At 52.0% G+C, this 16,331-nt stretch overlaps 1 pseudogene across 1 annotated transcript; it reads right to left on the bottom strand.

The window, feature by feature from the left end:
• Positions 1-656: 656 nt before the first annotated feature.
• LOC307053988 (transcription factor-like 5 protein) lies at positions 657-5,016 on the bottom strand (annotated as a pseudogene). The gene is made up of 4 exons: positions 4,369-5,016; positions 3,079-3,265; positions 2,632-2,794; positions 657-907 (listed from the first exon to the last, which is right to left on the bottom strand). The product of its transcript is annotated as a transcription factor-like 5 protein (transcript).
• Between the last annotated feature and the right edge of the window lie 11,315 nt (positions 5,017-16,331).

Raw genomic sequence — 16,331 nt, 5'->3', positions numbered from 1 at the left:
AACAACTTACATAAGCTGTAACTTCCTCCTTCTTCAATATCCTTAAAAGAACCAAGCAAAACTGAGTAACCCAGTGTGCAGGCGGACTCCCTCCCAGGAAGGCGGCCCCGGCCAGCACCTGGGAACTTAGATTTCGGGGGGGTTCCCACCACCATTGGTCACTGGCTTATGCTAAACACCAGCTTTCCTTCTGGGCGTCTGGGATTTGGCCGCGTGCCACCTAGGGAATACCCCCCACAACCAGCCCCCAGTAGGATCCATGGCCCTGAGTCTCTAAGGAGCTTTGCTGTCCGGGAACATGTCACCAGTGCTGGGGGGTGACAGGCATCCTGAGTGGCTCCACTGAGAGGTGTTCTGGGGAGCTGGCGCCTGGGGCCCCTAGACCTCTCCCCATGCGCCTCTGCTGACTTTGCTGGGTTCTTTGCCCAAAATAAATCAAAGCCATGAGTCCTCCTAATGAATCATCAAACCTGGGGGTGGTCTTGGCTACCCCCATCCACCTAGCAAAGCAAGGTGACCATTGACTCTTGCCAGCTTTCCCTCCCTTGAACACAGAAGTGCCTACACCATTGTTTTCTACAAAAAGGTGCCTGTTACCAGCACTGACTCTCACCAGCTTGGCGTCTAGGACAACTGTATACCACCGACAGCACGCATTACCTTCTGTCTCTTTCCATGCGGTTGTGCCTCTCCCTCCGCTGGGACCTGCCCCGTGGGGGCCCGCTCTGCCTCTGCTCCCCGAGGGCGGCCTGGGGCGACTCCACCGACGGCCAAGCACCCTGCGCTGCTGTGGAGCCTTCACCCACATTCCGGAGCTCTCCAAGGGTTCTTCGTTCTATGTTTGTGTCCAACTGACGTATCCTACTCCGACTCCTCTTATTTATTGCTTGTTTACATAGCGCTTCTTCTTTGCAAAAGAAGGAAAAAGTGGTATTTTAATTTTTTGATTCTTCTAAACTTACCCTCGTGAATGCTGAATATATTTTTTGGTATTTTCGATCCAAGATATAAACATCAATGGGTAAGGAGCACACAGAACCAAACAAGAAGCACTCCAAAATTCCATACAAACATCCGGCACAAGGCTCTAGGTTTCAAACTATACAACGGAACATAAACTAAATTAAAACACCCCAGAGGGCTTTCCTGGTGGCGCAGTGGCTGAGAGTCCGCCTGCTGATGCAGGGGACACGGGTTCATGCCGCGGTCCGGGAAGATCCCACATGCCGCCGAGCGGCTGGGCCCGTGAGCCATGGCCACTGAGCCTGCGCGTCCGGAGCCTGTGTTCCGCAACGGGAGAGGCCACAACAGTGAGAGGCCCACGTACCGCAAAAAAAAAAAAACACCCCAGGTATTATGTAATCAATACAGCTTATACAGCAATACAATCAAAAGTCCCCCTTTTAAATCAAGAGCCATTTTAACTGTCATCTAGGAATAAAACAACCAAGAAGTTGTTTGATTTTTCTGATACTCAGAAGGGGAAAAAAAAAACAAACCTAGAAATATTTTCTCCAAAAGATTTTCTTGATATGCAATTATTCTAAGATGACAACTGATATTCTAACTGCAATGCTCAGAAGAGGACAGAACCTAAGTGGTTTAGGATTAAACACGCCCTCACCTTACAAGTGAGATTCCCCCCACAAAAGGAGTCATCACGTCATAGCTTTGACCTGTGCTACAGAAATATGTCAAATTTCTATCACAGTACAGCAGGCGTCTAAGAAGTACCTGTGGTGATGTGCATTCCCGAGGTACCGTACAAAGCCAAACCCTCTACGGTGAAAGAATCACTTAACACACATTTCAGAATGGTGATAACTTTGCAAAAGACATAGAGAGGAATTCACAAGTATTGGTAATATTTTGGTTCTTCAGCTGAGTAGTCAGTACAGGGACTATTTTAATTTTAACCTTTATACCTTACAAATGCTAACATATACTTTCACGAGCAATGTTATAAGAACAATGGAAAATTAATCACTGGCGTGGGAGAAAGAAGGAGAGCTCCATCCCTACCCTGTCTTTATCAGCTCTTGAAAAGCTGAGTGTAAGCTGTGTTATTGTTGGATAACTCGAAAAAGAATGTTTTCCAGGAAAAACGGATTGAGGGTTAACGTCAGGGGTAAGCAAAGTTTGCCTTCAGAAGTTTCTTTCTTTCTAAGACTGTCTGTATCACCTTATGGCCTCTTGCTCCCAACTCAATCCTTTGCCCATCTGCAGATGGTCCCCTAAAGCTCTGAGCGGATTTCAGACTCCTGCCTCACTCATGAAGTATGAAATAAGAGAAAAAAAAAAAAAACCCTAAATTTGCTGTCAGTAACGAAAATGTACCTAAGTCTATCATGTTTCTGTTTAAGGAGGTTACTGTTAAGAAAAAGCAGCCCCTAAACTCAACGTTTCCAGGACAAGGATAAACGTGATGTTCAAAATTCGCAAGGATGTTCCAAGTGAGGTGACTGGGCAGAGGGACAGAAGGATTCCTAAGATGCAAGCAGGCTTCCGAGATCCTTTCATTTCTTTATAAACCACCTCTCTCCCCTCCCCCACCCGTGGCCAAAAAAAAAGGGGGGCAGAGACATCAGGCAGGAGGAGAAAGCAGCTGCCAGCTTCTGTTTTATCGCTTACCTCCTACTTTAATCCGAACCTGCTCAGGCAAAGCTTTGTTTCTACTACCCAAAGTCTGTTTAGTGGATTCAATTTACTTTTGATAACAGAAAGAAAACGCTCTCGGCAATCCAATATCCTGATGCTTGGTAGCTTCAAGTACAGAACGTGAGTTACTAGAACTCTGGAAAACAATGAAGCAACAGGGACGTTATCAACAGGTGACAATCTCCTCTCTACGCACAAATAAAATGCATTTTAATAGAAGTAATGTCAAAGTTAGTCACATGAACTTGAAGAACTTTAGGTGCACTAAGGATTTTTAAATATCCCCGAACCACATAAATACTCTCGATTTTAACAAGTTATCGAGCTCAATGAAAGACAAAAACATCCTTGGGACCTAACTAAAATACAAGTTATCCGCTTAACACAAAAGAGCAAAGCTTCGCAAATCATTTTCCCTACCTGTGTTTGTGAAAGATTAGAATTTCCACTAGTAGGGCAACTATTTGCAGTTAACAGAGGGTATGTAAATTGAAGAGCAGTAGTTGCAGCAGCTGTTTTATTTTTCACTCATGTTCTACATTTGTTTTGTTGCTGATGAAGTGGAACACTCATTAATCCGGATGGATGGCGAATAAGAGTTACCAAACTGCCAAGACAAAAGAAACCCAGAAACACATGAAGAGTATGTGGCAGGTAAGTTTCCTGAAACACCACAATCACGATCACACTCTAATGGCTAACATTTGATTTTCTGGATAGGAACTCGAATCTGTTACCATGAATGCCCCCCATCATGGAAATCTCTACAAAACAATTATCAGCTAGTGTTGGAGGGGACAAGTTCAAACTTTCTTCCTCACATTGGAAGGTGTGGCTGTGTGTCATCTTTTAGTTACACCTCCCTTCCCATTACACTTCTGACACCAATCTCTGTTTTTTTTTGGCCATCCTCCAAAATCTGACGACTATGGGCAAAACGGGGAAAACTACAGGGTGGGGACAGACAGAAAGCTGAGGAGACACCCTAGCAGACAGGCTACTCCTCTCCGATAGTTGTTGCTGCGAGATCACTTATGGGCTGGCAGTCTGGCTGAAGGATGAAGCTGCATTTTACACTCAAAGCCTCACAACATGACGCCTGTCCTCCCAGGGGATGCATCTGTGCAAGATCAGGTCAGCCTCAACCTGAGTCAACAGAGGGGGAAGCAGAGGTCTCTCCTGACATTTAGGTGGGTGATTTGGGGACAAAACCTTTGTTCCTCAGGAACACGTGTGCACTTACCTCAACTCATCTCTCTTCCACATGCAGACGCAGAGCGCACACCGCAAAGGTAATGCTGCAGGCTGTGTACTTAATATCTGCTTGCTGTGCCTGCACAGAGCACACAAACTTGCAGCTCAGCCTCCACACCCACTGAGGTCTGCTCCCTGTTAAGATGCAAGCTGCAGTGAGGCCGCTGGCCTCTGCAGAAAACCCGGGTCTACATCCAGACCGAGGCTGGTGCTTCTCTGCACAGGACCCTGGTCTACACCCGGACCCAGGCTAGTACCTCCCTGCAGAGGCCCCTGGTTCCACCCGGATACAGGCCGGTGGCCTCTGCTGAGGACCCTGGTCTACACCCAGACCCACGATGCTGCTTCTCTGCAAGGACCCTGGTCTATACCCGCACACAGCCTGCTGCTTCTCTGCACAGGACCCTGGTCTACACCCTGATCCAGCCGGGCCCGCTCCCTGGGGGATGCACCCACTTGTTGAGCGCCATGCCAGGCTCGGGGGGATCCGCACCGCGCGGGGCTGGCGGGGGCTCGGCTGCTATGCTGTTGAAGCCGTCCTCCAGGCGGACGCGCACCGCCCACTTGGCCCGCACCTCGGTCGCGCCCTCCACGTTCTCCTTGCCGGCGCCGTCGGGCGCCTTGGGCCGGGGTGCGCCGGCGCCCGGCACGTCGGCGCCCGGCGTCTTCTCGGCGGCGCGGGGCGCGCCCGCCTCGCTCAGCAGCATCATGCGCAGCTCCTGGAAGTCGATGTGGCCCAGGCACTGGTTGGCGCCCGCGAAGCCACCATCGGCCAGCGCAGGCGGCACAGCACCGGGTACACGGGCGGCGCGACACCGCCGCCGCGCCCACGGCCGCAGCGAAGCCCCCCGCCACTGCGCCCGACGCCGCCGCCGCCAGGAAGCAAGAGTTGAGGCGCGTCTCGAGCTCGCCGTCGGCCGCCGCCGCCTCCATGTGCGAGTAGAGGATGTGCTGCAGCTGCATGTACTCGATCTCCGTCATCTCCACAAGGCTCAGCTCGCTGGTCCTGAAATTCAGCCCCGCCTCGCCGAGCGCCGCGTCCGCGCCCTCGGGGCCCGCCGGCCCGCCCGCCTGCGGCGGCTCCTGCTGCCCGGGGCCCGACATGCCTGCGCCAAAGGCGTGTGGCGCGCGGGCGGGCCGGCTGGGCCAGGCCGGGCGGTCGGGTACGCACAAACCGACGGCCGCGGCGGGCCTGCGCCGCCCGTCCGCAATGGCGGACCCTCCCCGGCCCCACCCCGCCCCGCCCGGAGGCCCCACCCCGAAGGCGAGCAACACCCACCGCCCGCCCCGCCCCCGCCGCGGCGCCCCGTCCCGAACTGCGCGCCCATGTTGGGGGCGCGGGGTTCTGGTGGCGGGGGCGTGGCGCGCGGGTCCAGGCCGTCCAAGTCCAGTGCCTGAGGGGCCAGACCACCCGGCTCGAGTGTCCGCAGGGCCGGGCCGCCCGGATCCCAATGTCCAAGGGGCCAAACGCCCGAGTCCAGTGTCCGAGGGTCAGACACACCTGGGTCGAGTGTCCGCGGGGCCGCCAGGGGCCTGGCCGGGTATCAGGGCGCATGCAAGAGATACCTCTCTAGGTAACGCTTCACCACCAGTCCACGTATCCACGGGGTGCCCTGCGGTCCCCCCCTTCTCGGGACACGAGGCCTGCAGTAAGCCCGAACAGTAGACAGGTGAGACAGCGGCCCCAAATACAGGTGTGACAAGGCAGGCTGTACGTAGGTGAAAACTCAGGCAGGTAAATCAATACACGTGGTGCACGGTTCCTCCTACAACCGGCAGGGCTCGTGTAATCAATGCACTGGACAAACACTGGCCACTGATGAGCTGGAATGCACGTGCCATGTGGGTTCATGCTTTTAAAGTGCGCTCTTCAGTGGTAGTGTGTTCACATGCCATCACCACAACCAGTTTTCGAACATTTTCATCACCCCAAAGAATCCCATACCCATTAGCACTCCCTAAACACTAACCTTCTTTTTGTCCCTATGGGTTTGCCGACCCTGGGTACGTCCTATAAATGGTATCATAGAATACGTGGTCTTTAGAAGAATTAGTTTTGCAGGCTCAAAATGATGACTGTACCCACCTCTCACCCTTACCCCCATCTCAACCAGTGGCTGTTTTCTGTATGGGAACCACGTGGTTTAAAGAAAGGCCTGTCATTTAGGCACAGTTTTCTTCCATTAGGCTCTGAATCGCTCATTCTGTCAGAGCTCAGACACCTATGGAGTGCTATTCATTTCTTCTGCAGTCTCTTTTCTTTGAACAAGGTAAGATCATCCTGCACTTCCCTGGAGGACCAGTGGTTAAGGCTCCGTGCTTCCACTGCAGGGGGTGCAGGTTCAATCCCTGGTAGGGGAACGAAGATCTCACATGCCACGTGGCACAACCAAAAAACTTTCAAAAAAAAAAAAGTAAAAAGACAAAATATATATAAATTTGCTTTTCTTTTTGTCGACTTAATATGTCCCCAGTAGGATAATGATGGACCACTTACTCAAGAAAAGGTATCAGGTGTGGGGGGGAAAAAAAGAGCACTTTTTCTCACACCTAACATAAAAATTAGTTTCAGATCATCGAAATACCTACATTTAAAAAGAAAATTATACAACTCCTATATGTATAGGATGATATCGATAAAATCTTTGAGAAGATTCTCAGCGTGACATCAACACAGACCGTAATGTGCACAGGCTCGCCCTGGGGATCTTGTTTAAAAGCAGATTCTAATTCAGCAGGCCTAGGTGGGACCCGGAATGCCACCTTTCTAAGGAGGCCCCAGCTGACGTGTGTGCAGCTGATCAGTTGACCCCACTTTGAGCGGCAAAATCACGCAGTATGGTGAAATTTACAATGTTTAAAAAAGAAAATAAAATCAAGATTATATGCGACTTGGTTTTTCGCTTATTGGAAATAAAGACCTTTGGCACCTACATTGTCTTCTGTGTTTCTTGATTTGGGCGGATTCCTTGCAGATAACAGTTTTTGAGCCCTCTTTTATTTAGACATGAAACATGAGAATGATCTGGCTTTAGTGGGACTTATTTGATAAATAAAATGTGAAGAAAATATAAAACATGTCTTTTTCAAACTCTAAACGTGGCTCCAAGTGGTTCTGGTGTAGCCCTCCAGGGGTAGCCCTCCTTAGCTGAGGACCCTGGCTGTAGGGTCAGGCAGAGCCCGGCGGAGCAGGTCAGGGCGGGAGAAAGGCCCCACCTGGGCTCCCCTGAGCTAAGAACTAAACATGCAAAAAAATCAATAAATGAATAAGTAAACAGCATCATGGACCGATGCGAAGGGCTGGCTTTCGAGAACAGGAGGAGCTGCTCTGTGGACAGGCCATCGTGCAGGGGGAGACCCCCAGTGGGTGGCAAAGGCAGTTTAGTGGCTCCGGACTAACGGCCAGAGACCCAAGCACAGCATCCATGTGAGCCTCAAGGAATGCGGGCAAGCGTCGGACATGACACCGCTGTACAAATATATGGATTCGGTGGAACCAGCAGGGCTGGATAGCAAAACCAGATAGAGAATAGAGACATTACAGGAAATTAAAACTACAGGCAATATTGGACATGAACAGATAGGCACACATTCTTAACAAAAGCATAGCAAATTGAATCCAACAAGATTTCTTAAAAGGAATAACTCATCGTAACCAAGTGGTGTTTATTCCAGGGATGCAAGTTTTGTTTACATTTGAAAATCAACCAATGTAAATTACTATATTCATAGAGCAAAGTAGAAAACCATATGATTACCTCAAAAATGCAAAACAAAAAAGTGGCTGGCAAATCTAACATCCATTCCCAATAAAAATTCGGCAAACCAAGCATGGAGGGCAAGTTCCTCAACCTGATAAAGGGCGTACATGAAATTACCACACTTCACATCATACTTAAATGGCAAAAGACGGAATGTTTTCCCTCTCGATGAGGAAAGAGGAAAGATACCCACTGTCGCCACTTCTATTCAGCATTGTGCTGGAGGGTCTACTCGGCGTGACAGGGCAAGAGAAAGAAGAGCATGCAGGTGGGAGGACCAGAAGTGGAACTGTCAACTGTCTCCCTAGGCAGCACGATGACCTAGGGAGAAACTCCTACAGAACCTACAGAAAAGCCAGTGAGTTCAGCGAGGTCGGAGAACATAACAACATCCTAATACCAGTCATGTTCCTATACAATAGCGGTGGACATGCAGACCCTGCAATTAAAGTACAGTAGCACCTACCATCACTCAAGCGCACACCGAGGTGTGAGTGTAACAGAATACGTATAGGACACGCATGTTGAATAGCATACGGGGTGCTTTCACTGCCCTAAATATCCCCTGTGCTCTGCCTACCCATCCCTCTGCCCCTTTGCCCCCTGGCAGCTACCGATCCTCTTACTGTCTCCATAGTTATGCCTTTTCCAGAGTGTCATAGAGGTGGCATCATGAGGCCTTTTCTGATTGGCTTCTTTCACTTAGTTAAATGCATTTCAGGTTCCTCTGTGTCTTTTCGTGGTTTGATAGCTGATTTCACTTAGTGCTGAATCATATGCCATTGTCTGTGTGGGACACCGTTTATTTATCCGTCACCTGCTGAAGGACATCTTGGTTGCTTCCAAGTTTTGGCAACTATGAATACAGCTGCTGTAAACATCCGTGTGCAGGCTTTTGTGTGGACATGGGTTTCAGCTCCTTTGGGTAGGTACCAGGGAGTGTGCTCCTGGAGCGTATGATTAGCGGATGCTTAGTTTTGTAAGAAGTAATCAAACCATCTTCCAAAGAGACTGCACCATTCTGAATTCCCACTGGCGTGAACGAGAGCTCCTGTCATTCCACATCCCCAGCCCCATTTGGTGTTGTCAGCGTTGCATGCTTTGGGCAGTCTACGAGGTGTGCTTGACGGCCTTTTGAAGACTCGGTTACTGTGCCGGCTAGGTGGCAACCCCGTGCGGGGCAGGGCGGGGGCGATGTCTCCCAGGACACGGTCTGGGCTCCGCGACCAGTGGTGCTCTTGCTCCAGGATTGCTGGATCTGGAATCAAGGGGTGCGAATGGGGTGGCCCCTTTCCCTATTACCTCTCCTGATGCCCCGAAGAATCTGTGCTTCCTGTCCTGTGACTCTCGGTTCTAGAGGGCTCAGTCCCAAGGGGAAGAGAGCTTCCTTGCGGGGACGCAGTGAGGCTTCCTGGGGCCGTGGGTGGAGGCTGTGGCCTGGACACTTGGGACTCTTCAGGCCCAAAGCAGGGGTAGCAGGGCCTGACTCAGCAGGGTGAGGAGCCGGAGAACCCAGGTCCTCTTCATCCTCCAGGCCGGTGGACAGCCACAGCGATGCACTCGGGCCCGACGGCTGAGGCTCAGACCCGTTAGAAGCAAAGGTTTGGGTCACCCACCAGGCCACGAACCCCCAGCAGCTGCTCGGGGCCCCAGGGAGCGTGGACGGGTTCATGGAGGAGGGTCGGTGTCGGTACCAGCGCCGCGGCTGCCACCAGGAGTGACGGCTGTGACAGCCGCCCCTCGTCCTCCTTCTGATGGAAACATGCCTGCGTGTTTATCCTCCGCACGCTTTTGTTTTCTCCTCCTTGCTCGTCCCTGGTCGCGTAGGATGCGACGAGAATGGCCGGCCTTATTCCCATGGTCTGCAGGACCGGGCAGCCCACCCAGAAGTGACGGGAGGTCCGGTCCCCTCTTCTGGGGGCGGGGACAGTGGCGATGGGGGCGTCGCGTTGGGTGGGAGGTGACTTTGTGCCTGTCTTCCTTTGGGAATTCGGCTCAAAGGGCGCCTGTAAGCAAGGCATGCAGGCGTGCGGGGGCTGAGATGATGTGCGCGGGGCGGCTAACCGGGCCCCTTTTCTTAGAAGCCCCTCTGCTGCGTGTTCGCGGTTGAGGGGATCAGCAGAGACAGTTTTGCACGAGATCTGGAGACCAGAAGGGAAGCAACAGCCACACCGATATTTCAACTCGGACGGTCGACCTGGGGTCACACGCGTAGCATTCGCCTTGTTGGGGGCAGTGTCCCCACTGGCCACGCCACCTCCCGGGCCCGCTCAGCCTCCCTCGGGCCAGGTGTGCCTGTAACCTCTATGACAAAGTGTGCCAGCTTCTCAGGCCGGCTGTCCGCACCGTCCAGGCTGGAGGTAGAGAGAAACACGTGAGAGGGGCTAGTCCATCCTCGTGGGGCCCGGCCTGGCCTCACCTCGCCCTCCACGCCCTCCCCTCTGCCCGTCCTTCCCGTCCAGCTCTGGCCGCAGCAGCTCCCACAGCTGGGGCTAAGCCTGCAGACCAAGCCCTGATGCGTCCCCCCATCCCTGTCTTCCTCTTCTCTCCCTCCCTCTCTTCTCTCTGTCTCTCTCTGATCCAGATAACGAAGAGACGGTGAAACCCACGGCACCGGCGTCTGTAAACCATTTGCTGCGCATCGTGTTATTGCTGTGATTTGTGAGTTTTGTTCGCTCCTTAAGGAGTAAAAGAATCGGAGAAACCTTTGTTAGAGATGTGATTTCAATCAGCGGCTTAGGAGAATTCGATTAAATACCTTTGTGACCTATTTCTAAATATTTGGAAAAATTGTTCAGTATTTAATTTGGTGTTTAAGTGTTCGATATTGTGTTTAAATATCTCTAAAAGTATTGTTTAATAGATTTATAGGACTGAGAAATAGGACATTGAACAAAATACGAGTTTCCTTCTGATTGCTCGAAAGTTCCTCAGCTAATAAAGTATTGATTAATCACACACACACAAACACACACGCACATGCACACGCAACGCACAGAAGGAAAGACAAACTAAAGGAAAGTTTGAGCAACTGCTTTTGAACTTCAAAGGAAATTAACGTGAGTTTGAGCTCGCGGGGTCAAGAGATGAACACTCCAGTGACGAGGGGCAGGGCAGCAGGAGTCAGAGGCCAGCAGAGGCAGGGAAGGGTCGAGTCTTCAGTTAAAACTGCAAAATCACAACACAGTAAGAGCAGCAAGTGGTGGAGCCAGTGCTGGAGAGAATCGGGTCCGAATGCCCAGCAGGGTGGAGGGATTCCAGGACTGGCCTAGAATAAGGCACGATGCAGCAGGACGCCAGAGCCAGGGATGCACAGGGCCGTCCTGACGGGGGTGATAGCGTGACTGAGAAAAGCAGCGGCAGACGGACCCGAGGCCGCTGCACGGGGCTCCTCTCCTTCCCTCTGCCCTCCTCCTCCCTCCCCACTCCTTGTTTTCCAAACAAAAGGAAAGCTTTCCTTTACCACTTGATTACACGGGTGGGGATCTTTTCTGAAAACCAAGAGTGCGCCACTACAGATGAAAGGTGCACATCGTCCAGGGAGAGAAGCGTGACCGCGGCCGGTTCGCCTTCCACACTTGAGCTGCTTTCTTTCCGTTCCTGACACGTGTGTGTGTGTGTGTGCCAGTGTGTGCACACGTGTGTGCGTATCCGTGTGCATGTGTGTGCGCGGGGGCTGGGGCTTATCCCTGCGAGCTGCCAGCCCAGCACTTGGTCTCCCTGTGCGTCTGGGTGTTGCTCACGGTCAAAGTCACAAGTGCAAACAGCTGTGCCTGCAGCGCTGCCATCGGACAGGACGCCCCCGTCCCCCAGATGCCTCCCTCGTGCTGCCCCTTAGAGGCCCCGCCACCCCACCCTCTCTGCAACCTGCCCCCTCCAGCATGTCCCTCAGGGGGTCCTGCGGCCAGTGGCCTTGGTCTGGGGCCTCTCTCACTGGATGCACTTCCCTCCTCCCCGTGGCTGGGCCACGATCCACCCCCGTGTTGACTGAAGGGCACCTGGGTGGTTTCCTGGTGTAGGCAACTGTGAATAAATCACTCTAAGTACTTGGGTTCTCAGCCCCTTGGGGTGACATTGCCCTCACTGATGATGCATGCTTTGGGGTGAATGTCTAGCGGGGGGTGGCCGGCTTGTGTGGAATTTAATGACAAGTCACTGATTGGAAACCCGCAGCTCTTCCCCAGGGCGGTGCCACCTTCCCTCCACGCCACCCCGCATCCTCGCCAGCACTTGCTACAGTCAGTTTTCTGACCCTTTACGTAAAGGGACACCCTGGGGTGGGGTCCACAGTGGCTGTATTCCTCTTCTTTTTCTCTGGCAGACCCCGATACCCTGATTTGCTGCCTTGTAGCCAGAGGTGGCCGTGTGCCAACCTGGCCAATGAGGTCAAACCAGACATTTCAAAGGGGAACAGAGGCTCTGTCGCTCCTGCTGGCTTCCTCCTATAACAGTGAGGTGATGACGTGATGGCTGCAGGGGCAGCCTCCTTGCAAACACGAGGACAAGAGTCATGAGCTGAGGTTGGCAGAGCACGGGGGACCCTCAGTGGCATTGCAAGCCGCTCCAGCCACCAGGGCTGCCTGCCCCACCCTCGTGGGAAGCTCGAAGATGGAAAAAGTCTCTGTGCTTCCTTGGTGACCCCCTCACCTGAACACCAGCAACATGGGTACAGGAAAAGTGGGCCAGAAACACCATTAAGAACAGTTGTCTCCAGATGGCGGCATTTGGGAGATCTTGATTTTCTTGGTACACCTCTTTCATTTCCCATTCTGGGAACACACAGGACCCCACAAATCTCCAGGGAGCCCACATTCTCTGGAAAGTAGAAGTTAGAAACTTTTGAACGATGTGAGAAATGTAAATGATGCCCTTTTTAATATACAAATATATTTACATATTTTTATTTTTGGCCGCGTTGGGTCTTCGTTGCTGCGCGCGGGCTTTATCTAGTTGCGGAGAGTGGGGGCTACTCTTCGTCGCGGTGCACGGGCTTCTCATTGCGGTGGCTCCTCTTGTTGCGGAGCACGGGCTCTAGGGCTCTAGAGCGCAGCCTCAGTAGTTGTGGCTCGCGGGCTTCGTTGCTCTGCGGCACATGGGATCTTCCTGGACCAGGGCTCGAACCCGTATTCCCTACATTGGCAGGTGGATTCTTTTCTTTTTACTTTTTTTTTTTTTTTTTTTGGCGGTACGCGGGCCTCTCACTGTTGTGGCCTCTCCCGCTGAGAAGCACAGGCTCCGGACGCGCAGGCTCAGCGGCCATAGCTCACGGGCCCAGCCGCTCCACGGCATATGGGATCATCCCAGACCGGGGCACGAACCTATGTCCCCTGCATCGGCAGGCGGACTCTCAACCACTGTGCCACCAGGGAAGCCCGGCAGGGGGATTCTTAACCACTGAAACACGAAGGAAGTCCTAAATGATGCTCTTGATGAATACTTGATCACTTTGGGAATTGCCCTGGTTATAAGAAGTGAAGAAAAGATACAAGAATGTATAGAATCCCAATTTTGTAAAAGAAAACGAGAGGGGAAAAAAGATTAAGGGAAAAGAGACAGATGACTGCCCTTGGTGACCGCTGGGTGGAAAGTGTGGGTGGTGTTGGAGGGCCTCCCCTGTCCTAAATGTCTGATGGGAAGCAGGCGTCAGAGCCATCCCAAGCCAGGAGCTCCCATCCCCACCCTGAGGGGCCCCCCCAACCCTTGCTCAGGCCCCTTCAAGGGCACAGCCAGTTGGTCCCCGTCGCCGTGCCCTCGCCCTGCTGTCTCCCTGGCCCTGGCCCTGCTGGTGCGGCGGTGGGGAGGTTCCGGCCCCTGGGGTGTGATCCTCCCTTGGAGGCTGCTTTCATCCTCCCCGACGGTTGCCTCTGCGGAGCTGGATGGGATACGGGGCCCTGCCAGGCACCGCGGCCCTCGAGGCCTCCAGCGGGAGGGAGTCCTCATGCCAGGTTTCCGGAGAGCCAAGCTCTGCACGGCGCACCTGATTGCTTGTGAGTGACTTTGGCTAAACAGGGTCACGAGTTGGAGCCGTCAGGGCTGGTCCTGGAGGAGAGCAGGGGAAGCTGGCAGCGTGAGGACAGAGCTGCGGGCGCCGTGGGAGTATATTCTCTGCAGCAGATAAAGCAGGGATTGGGGAGGATGCAAATGTCCCAGCTGTACTCCAGGGACGGAGGATTTTAAAACTTGGGCATATTTTCCCCGACGTTTTGGGAAAACTGCTTGGACATCAGCCTGCAGGCCGGAGGGACTCACGCGTTTTGGAGCCAGGCACCGTGCCCAGCCCTGCTCGGCGTCTCTCCTGCAGGATTCGGGATTTCCTCTTTGGCGGGACGTCGCCGTAGGGCGGTCTTCCCCAAGGTCAGGCTAGTGCGGTGGGTTCTCCGTAGATGAGCGGCCACCCTCCAGGCCTCGCCTGGCCCGACGCCTTTCTGAGACGGCAGTGATGGCGGCGTCCCCTCGCGGGACCCCTGCTTTGCGGCACTTTCCCCTGGTTTGTCGTGCGCTCAGCCGAATAAATCAGACCGTAAGTTCCTGACTCTCCAGCCCACAGGGGTAGAGCCTGTCCTGCCCGAGGGATGTTTTCTGGCTGTCTGGGCTCACGGTGGGCATTGGGTGCACAAACTTGTTGAGAAGCTAAATGCTGGCACAAGGGCCACCACGTTGGGGCCAGTCACCGGTGGCCCTGAAGTTCAAGGGCAAGGCCCACACCTTTCTCTTCTCCTCCCAGCGGCAGCCGCTTCCCTGACCTGAAGGCACCGCATCTGCTGGTGCAGCCCCTGCCCCTTATTCCACCCAGCAAGGTGCCTGGGCCACCAGCTCTGCCTCACCACACGCTCGTGACCAGCCCAGTGCTCTTTTAAGGCCCGAGTCAGCGGCCGGGACTTTTGGGTGCCTGCCGACCCCGTCGGTACCTTTGTCGACCGCCAGCCCCACCCCCACCCGGGCCCACGTCTCTGTCATCCCCTGACCGTGCGCTTCTCCGTCCTTCCCTTGGTGGCCTCGGGCTTCCTGCTCGACATGGGGTCCTGTGCTGGAACCATCCCGGGAACGGGGTGCATCCGGCAGGCGTCTTCAGGCCAAAGGGCACCGATGCCCACACCACGCCGACTGCCAAGAAGCGGGAGCTGACGCATCCCTCTCCAGACCCGACTTTCCAACGCCATGCCCCACGAGACAGAAAACTTTCTGTAGATGCTTATTCTACTTCAAGTAACAAAGCTATGAAGCTCCATGTTTTAATGTACAGTGATATAATTCTTTGCAATATAAAATACAATTTACAGAAATTTCTATCAAGTAAACCTAAACAAACACACTTGATTTTTTACATTTGTTGTACGTAAATTAGAAAAATTTTGTTTTACACGTAAAAAAGCCTTCACATGTCATTAGATGTTGGAACTCGTCGCCACTTTAACGTAACCTAATGACAGGGTCTCTAACACCAATCACTCCAAATTGCTAAGTTCTCGATGTTCTCATAACTTAAACGTTTGTGCTAGAAACTGAAAAATCTGTAGTGATGTTCAATGGAACAGACTCCAAAGAAAAAATGAAATTCTCTCATTTTATGTTTGCAAAAGTAAGTTTATGAAAATATAAAAAAATTATCAAAGTTTCTTTGTACAGTCAAATAAATGAGCACGTTTTTTCTCTCTTTCGCACTTCAGAAGTACTTGGAAAATACACATGACGAGAAGCGGTATACTGTGTCTCACAGTGAAAAGCTTTCTAGTTGGCAGTTCTTAAGCTAGTGTCACTATTTTCATCTCAGGCTTTACACAAATATTGTTCCGTTTCAACGACAAACGTTGAGATTTGTCACCTGACAAGTACCACAGTGCAGAGCTCGTGCACCTTTCCAGGGACAGAGAACGAACCGCTCAGATGGTAAAGTTCAACAAACAAAACGTTCCTGATTATCCAAATCAAAGAAACCTACTCCCTCCACCCACCCTGCCTTTTAAAGTACACTTCATTGCTTTCTTTTCTCACTTTCTTTAGGCTGGTAAAATTTACACCTTTCAAAATAAATTGTTCTTTAAAATTCCACAATTTCTATTCAGATGTTGCTTTTAATCCTGTTTGGGGCTGGGGGGAACATGTAAGGCGATACCTAAACACTGAGCAAAACCAAGAAATGTGTTTTTGTTTCCGGGTTGAAATTTGTATTTCAAATTTCTTCATGACAAGAGAAAGATGCACCTGTAAGTCTGGTGTTTCTCAACATTCCAGAGACGAGCTGACACAGCCATGCACAGAAACACGCGGCCGCCTGCCCCGAACCCTGTGAAGTTAGCTTCTGGAAACAGGTATCACAGATGAGAAGATGTCAGGAAAGGTATGGCTCTGAGGTCCACTAAACTCCCTTAAAATTTACAACAGTCAAGTTATGAGAAAAGATAACTTTATACTCTGAAAAGCAATATGCTCTTGTAGATACTTTCCCATTTCAGTACATTCAAATGGACATGTTAAAGACTTCTTAGTTTTTTGTTTTTATTTAAAAAGCGTCAGAATTGTAAAGGTGTGAAATTTTGTAAGAAATAATCACACACAAAATTACAGTAATTTCTCAAGTCCAGAAGGTTCTGTCCTGTGCGTCAGCTCCCAGCTCTTTCCAAGACCACCTGCTTAGCACGTGAGCGCGGCTTCACGGCC

This window comes from Hyperoodon ampullatus, assembly GCF_949752795.1.
Source record: "Hyperoodon ampullatus genome assembly, chromosome: 5".
NCBI lineage: Eukaryota > Metazoa > Chordata > Mammalia > Artiodactyla > Ziphiidae > Hyperoodon > Hyperoodon ampullatus.
Note: the sequence above shows the minus strand (reverse complement) of the source record. Positions and strands in the feature narration are given on the sequence as shown.